This window comes from Nannospalax galili, unplaced genomic scaffold (assembly GCF_000622305.1).
Source record: "Nannospalax galili isolate Female #2095 unplaced genomic scaffold, S.galili_v1.0 scaffold252, whole genome shotgun sequence".
Classification (NCBI taxonomy): domain Eukaryota; kingdom Metazoa; phylum Chordata; class Mammalia; order Rodentia; family Spalacidae; genus Nannospalax; species Nannospalax galili.
The window spans coordinates 2,892,609-2,900,482 of NW_008333886.1; positions in this window are offsets into that span (position 1 = coordinate 2,892,609).

Genomic DNA, 7,874 nt, shown 5'->3' on the forward strand with positions numbered 1-7,874 from the left:
TTGTGAGTTTGAGGCTAGCCTGGTCTACATAGTGAGTTCCAGGACAGCTGGGGCTACAAGGAGACCCTGTCTCAAAAAAAGACTAAATAAATAAATAAATAATAAATGAAAGAATGATTGACGGGGACTGGAAGGGGTGATCTGGCAGGGCTATGATCAGTGTCACAATGAATGCTGAAAATACGTATTGAAAGACAGCACTACATCCAAGTAATAGGTACAACTGTGTTGTAACTACTCATTTCAAAATGAATCACAGAGGAAGAGGCAGGATGGATAAACAGTGTAACAGGGTCAGAGCACAGTAGGACTGCACCATCTACTGAATACCTACTATGGGGAGCAGGGAAAGACAGAGTCTCAGTGCAGACATGCCACTTGTGTTGGATTCGTAGATGAACTGATATTAGTTGTAAGGATGGGGAAGAGGAGAAGGAAGGGCCTTTCAGAAGCAGCAGCATCCCTTACAAAGATGTGGCAGAAGGGATTTTGAGGACAGAGGACGTGGAGCACACAAGAAATAATGACCCACCTTCTGACGCCAGGGTATGTAGGACACTATGACAGCCATAAGTCCCTGCCATTCACCCTTAGAACAAAATAAAGCAATTCCAAGTGACTTGGGGAGAAATAAGCTGGAGTGAAAGCAGGAGGATGTGTTCACACAGCCTTGTAATACTCCAGATGAGAAGCGTGACCGCAGGAAGGGGTCTGTGGAAATAGGAAGAAAGAAGTGAAGGAGCTTTAGAGAAATGTGACAGGCGAAATCAGCTTACCTACAGGGCACGAGTGATGAGTGGATGTCAGCCTGATTAGTGGAGTGTTCTAATCTCAATAAACTTCAACAAGCATCTTTTATAAGGCTGAAAGTATTCTTAACTTGGGGCGTTTCAGCAGTGTCCCAACTGGGTAATTTATTTGGAATTTTGTATTATTGGAAACAAAAATAATCAACCTGGATTTGATGGAGCATGCCTGTTGTTCCAGCATTTGGGAAGTAGAAGCAGAGGACCAGCAGTTCAGTACCATTTACAGTGAGTTTGAGGGCCAACTGGGCCGAAGGAAACCCTACCTCAATAGATAAAAATAAATTAAAAGAAGATAAAAGAAAAACAGCCAGAGACTACGCAAGAGAAAAATGGGGTAGATCAACCTCTGGGGACTGTATTTATTGAGGGATAGAAAAAAAAAATGCCATTTAGCGTAAGAAGTTATAAGATTTTGCAAATCAGTTGCAGAGTAGAAACATCTTTGGGTAATTTTTAAATATCAAAACATATGTAGTAGGCTTCTCTCGTTGAAGGCATCATACATTTAAAGATGCCATCATACAAACTCTCCAGTTTCCTAGAAATCCGTTCTTTCCTTCTGTCACTCCTCAGTGGAGACGCAACATGTACATCTCCCTGGCAAAGAATATGCTGTGTGGTTGATTTACTTTTCATTAGTCTCTATACTGGCTACAGTTTCTTCTACATCCAGCAGAGATGAGAATGTCAAGGCATTGAGAAATTTTCCTTTTCCCCTTTTGATTAGAGATTCACATTCTGATTTGCCTTAGATCAATGGGGTAACTGAGCCAATCTTTCCTATTATAATACAGAGGGGAACAGATGTGAGCAAAAGAGGCATTTGAAATAAGTTTAATTGAAAAAGCTGGGTGCATTTTGAGAACACAGATGGGACCCACGGAGGTATGAGGTTTTATATAAAAAGTACCTGGCACTCACTGAACACAAAAGAAAAAAAAATGAAAGCACAGTTACAACACGCTTCATAGCTACTCTAAAAATAAAATTATTGTTCACCTTCAAAGAAAAAAAATTAGCTTCTTTTAAGAACACACAGTCTTTCCCCATATTGTATCAGTGTTCAGATGTTCCTATCTTCCAATTGCTTTTCAGTGTCTAATAATGAAAACCTGCTTTCTCCTGGAAGATTGGCGAGATATGTCTCATTTAGAAGGTTGCCTCAATTTAGCAAACTCTAAACACCTAGAGACATTAAAAATTTACAATTTCTGCCATGATTACCCAACGGGTTTGCTTGCTTGCTTTATTTCTCTTTCTTTTCTTTTCCTTTGCATTTGTGTGTGTGTGTGTGTGTGTGTGTGTGTGTGTGTGTGAAGGCAACAATCAAAACCTTATTTTCAGTTCCAAGTTTTCTGTGTCTGCTTCTACACAGGCTGCCACCCTACAATGATGGATTGCTCAATGACTGCTGTCCAAGATGAAGATTCACATTTGAGCCACTTTCTGGTCATTCATGAGACTCCAAGCTGTGTGTGACATTGTAGCAAGTGAGATTCATCTATGTGTCATCATCTTTATCTGCAGAGAAATAATATTAAGATGTTCAAGAAACTAAAATTGCATTCATATAAAACAAAGCTTGTTTTTGAAGTGCAGGATCATGTTCATTGTTGTGTTGCTTTACCATGTTCTCCACTGAAATGAAGTGGTGGGGAATCTAACACAGAAGGCTATCCCACTAAGTAGCTTATCACCAAAATAAATAATTTATTAACATGAAAATAAAAGTTATTGGCATGATTTTCTCCAATTTACCTGTGTCCGAGACTGGATCAAAGGTCCTTATAAAAAGGAAAATAAATCCATGCCAAATTTTCCTATGCAACATTAAAGTCATGAATTTCATAAATGGAAAAGTAAAACTGAGAAAACATTTAAGATTAAGGCACTGGTTTAGCATGCATGAATTAGCAGTAAGTGGTCTTGTGTAAACTTGCAAATACTCTGGGTACTTTTATGAGATGAAGGAAGAAATTATGTTGTGTTACAATGACATAAGAAAATCTAGTTGCCATTTGAAAAAACTGAACCAAGATATTAGGAAAGACTATATCAAAGATAAGCTATGGCAAACTAAATACCCAGAAGACTGTGCAGGGCAAAATTTGCTTAAACAGAAGGGCAACAACTTGCCATTGTGATTGATTGTGTGGGACCGTCAGCCTCCTGAGTCCAATGTGTTTTCTCGTAGGTTGCCTCTGTGTCCTTCCACGTCCTAATGAAGAAAAAGCAAGTGTCCTCTTTTCGCAGACAGAAAAACCAAAGCCCAAGGAAATGTTACAGATTTCTTCATATCAAAGGAGATTTTATCAGGTCTAAATACTTAGATTTTCAGCTTAGTAATTTTAGTGATTAAACTGCAATGTTTCCTGACCTTGGAAACAGCCTTTATGCAATACCAGAATAAATTATTCAATTTCTCTGAGAAATCTTCCCTAAGGATCTTCAAGAATAACCCACTTGCTGGCTTGCTTCAGATGTAATCCAACCTAAAATGTGGAAGAGTACTTTCTTTATGTTTCTAAAAAGCTGAATCTTGCTATCTCAAAGTAGGTCAACAAAGAATATGTAATTTGCCAATACATAAGGCATTTTAAATCACCCATAATGGACTTGAACTTTGAATTCTGGAATAATACTTTTACATTGGCCTAGATCAATTTTATTTTCTCAAATGGCTACAAAGCCCATTGTTCAAAATTGGATTTATAAAGGGCATCAGAAAAGCAGCCGATAGCAAACAAAATAAATTTTTATAATCTGATTGCTCTGATATTACATAATTTTAAAACTGTGGGTTCCTTTGCTTGTATTGTATCTCATTGGGAACAAAGGACAGGCAGGTCATATTAATAAACATAACAGATTCACTGAATCTTAGGACTAAAAGAATGTAAAAGGTCATCTGCATCAGTGTTGTCACTAACTGTAGCCTGAAATATAAGCATCCAAGTAGTTTTTCAAAAATATTATTCAAGTGACTCATACTAGGAAAATGAAGTTGCCCTGTTTAAAAGGATCATATCAGTTTTCTTTTTTAAGTTTCTCGAGGAGCGTGCAGACAAGTGTGTAAGCTACTTTTTTATAACAACTCTACACAGTTAATAGGAACAACAAAAATCAAGCAAACAACAGTATAAACAGTCTTATTTCTTTGAGTAAAGCTCATAGTGAAAAACTATAAATGGATTGTTCACCAACCTGCTTTATTCAGTTGGAGAGATATAGATGTTGCAGACCACCTGAGGTTAGAGATTATTTTTTTCAATACTTCATCATGTGTATAAAACTGAAAAGTGTACTTAGAATAAAAGTATCTACTACTCTGGTAAAAATTATATTTTCTGTTTTTAATAAGATTTAGACCACGGCAGTATGATCATAAGTTAATGGCAGATTACCAAGGTGAGTGGGAAGACAATGCAGTATTTGCACATCATCGTAAAGTCCTGCTGCTGAAAAAGGAAGTACAAACCAACATTTAACCTCACACAATGCAGATGAACACACACACATATGGATAAGTGAGCATATGTGTGAACACACTTGAGTAACTTCCTGTTTTGTCAGTGGAAAGGACGGAGGCATGGCACTCTCTCCAGCATTAATGGCTAAAACCAGGATTTTGACTCTTATTTCATTCTCCAATGAAAGGGCTCATGAGCCTTGGAGGAATAATCATTTCTGCAACAAGTAAAGAGTCTGTATCATCTCACGGAGCCAGGAATAACTGCAGAAAATTAAAAAAGGACACAATGAAACAATGAGGGGTTATGCAAAAACCAATCTGAAAGTCCAACGAAGTCAGCCAAAGATAAAATAATTTGAGAAACAAAAAAATTAAAATGCCATTAAATTATAGTCCAACATGCAAATGTGGTGTCTGTAAGTCCATCCACTATAAATAGATAAATAACTGAATCAAAAGAGAAAAGGCAGATTTCCAGTATAGATAAATTCCCAATAATCAAGGTGGATACTCCTTTAAGGGTGGACAGCACATAGTAACTTGCTATGAGAACACTATAGAAAGGCTGGAGTCAGAACTTAATAGCAAAAAAAAAATGGATAAACAATATCCCAAATCACATGAAGAAGAACACCCTCAACACAGGTAATTCATATTGCTGCTATGTGCCTTTAACATGATGGGAATAAAATGTCATTATTACCCCTGTGCCTTACTTCCCTCAATATATACCCAATAACAATGATGATGTTAATGCAGACAAATCCCAATTGAACATGTTTAAACAAAGTACTTGACCAGTATTCCACAAAATGCTCAAGGTCGTAGGAAACAAGGAAAGTCTGAGAAGCTCTTACAACCAAGAGGAGGCTCTGGAGACATAGTAAATAAAAGAAATGTAGGGTCAGAAACAGCCAAGTTTGAAAGGAAAAGACATAAGGCAGGGAAATACACAGAAACGCTGAACCTTAACTGAGATCAAGTTTTCAATGATGGAGAAGAACTACACGCTAACATCGGATATTCATAACAGTAAAATCTAAAAGTGGGGTATGTGAGAACTTTGCTCCCTTTTCACAATAATTCTCTAAATCTAAGGTTATTATAACTTTTAAAATGTATTTTAAAAGGAGCCTTTGTTCCCTTAAGAAAGAAAAGTTAAAATCCAATCTGCCTTTTGATATTGTTTAGTCTTGACTGTTTCTTACTGACCACAGAAAGGAAAAAAATCCCCATGGGTCCAATTTTGAGCTGCCTAGATATTACCAATAATTTTAAAATCTCATCATGGAAAATTCCTCTTTTTTACATATGGATCCATCCATTACAAATATTTTCTGTCACAGGTTGTTCACATTACCGGAGACCTTCCCATATTCTATGCAGCACAATTTATGTTTTCAGGATGGAAGCATTCATGTGAAAATTTTGCGGCATTTTTCTCTAGTGAGTAATGAAGCCTGTATTTTGCCATGGTTACTAGCTCTGCCAGGCTATTTTTCCCTTGGATGTCCTCATGTATTTTTTCCCAGCAGTGGTTGCTGTTCAAACTAACATAATAGAATTGTCACACTTTAAAAACTGTGTTGAATATTCTGATCCCTTTCATTTGGAGAGATCCTCTATTTCATGCCCAACTAGCTTCGAGGGCCTTCTGAGATAGTCAAGTAGTCATTGGCACCTTGCATGTAATAGCCACTGCTGCGTGAAGAGTCCATAAATCCAATTCTCTGTGCAAAAGGCATGGAAACCAGAAGCTTCCAGACTAAATCACTAGCAAGCTGCTGTATTAGATTTCTGAGGCTGACCCTGATAAACAAACGTTCGCAGAAAATCTTCTAACACAGATTAAACAGTACCAGCTGGCTCAAATGTAAATTTCAAAAAAAAAAATGTCTTCACAGATTACTGTGCCACCCTGGCTTCTTGGTCTACTTTTTACAGTACGGATGCTATTTTAGTGGGTCAGCTCTCTCTGTGATTTGTGGTCCCAGTTCCCTGCAGTCTCAGATAGACCATCGGCCTGATTCAGTGGCATAATATGAGCCATCCTGAGAATTCAGCCGAAGCTATTATTCCTGCCACATCTCAGACGGAGTACAACAGGGGCACATCCTAAGCTAGTTACAAGCCAGAGCTCTGTCTAACTAGTATAGATTGCTATTTATTTATGGCTAGCCTGAGGCAGTTTCAGACACAGGTGACCATCTTGAACTTGATCAAATTGAACTTCTCCTCATGTTCTTCTGCAACAAAGTAGTGCAGACTCCAGTTCTCTCTTACCAAGAAAACGATCTACAAATCTTACCCTAGGGCAGTAGCATTCCTCCAAAATGCTTCAGTTAGAAGTATCCTTCTCTTTAAAATACATCTCTGTTTTATCAGATCGACACATCGTCCCTTATCAGCATCAAAGTACAAGAGAAAAAATGGACTCATCTTCATCTTGTCTATGTTAGGATAGGCAACACCCTAAAGTTGGTGTAAGGAAAAATATACAACCTAACTGAAACCTCAAGTGTCTAAAATTTAAATAAAAACAAGGGTAGCCAATATATTTATGTTTTGCATATACACATTTGTATATGTAAACATCTTCATGACTTTTATACGCAAACTTAAATGCGAGCAGAAAACGACAAAGAACCCACATAAAGCAGTTTTCACCAGAAGTATTCTTAAAGATAATGAGGTATTTTCAATTCTACTTAAACAATAAATACATGATTCCAATCTGAGAAGCAAAAATGATTTATAAATGGATTCACTCTTCTTTCTTATTGAGAAGGAATTCATTATACTTTGGGCACAGCAGAATTCTTAATCAACATTTAAAATTATTTTCTATTCCTATCGTAAGCTCAAATTTAGTAGTGCAACACTACAAATGGAAAAAATTTAGAAAATTGGACCTTTATTCAGTTGAGATATCATTGTAATTATGAGAATACATCATAAATGAGTTTTTAAGTTTTCAAAAAATTCTGTTCATTTATTACTATTCACAGACAATCTACATCCATAAGAGGCACACTGTCATATATTTCATTGACATATACACTGGTCAGTTAACAATTCATCTGTATACAGACTAATTATTTATGTGTCTTTCAATATAATTTTTCATTAAGTAACTATACCTAATTTTTAATTGGAAATATTCCCCGCAGCCATTTAAAATCTATTTTTAGCATATATATCCTTGATATCCTTGCAGTATAAAAATTGCATAGCATTTTAAAATAAGAAAATACAGTTGAAACATCTGGCTTTGTTGCTACAAACTGTGGGACAAAAATAAGTTATTAATCTTCAAAATCTTATTTGTGAAATAAAGACAAGTTGTTAAACTTCAGTTTATTTAAAGATTTAACAATTAAATAAGATGCTGGAGAGACGGGTCAGTGGTTAAGAGCACTGGGGCCTCTTGCAGAAGACCAGGTTTGAATCCCCACAACTATATGGTGGGTAGCTACTGTCTGTAACTCTAGTTTCAGGGGATCTAATGCCTTCTTCTGTCCTCCATGGGCACTGCATGACACAAGTGTACTTACATGCAGGCATAACACTCATACACATTAAATAAATAAATA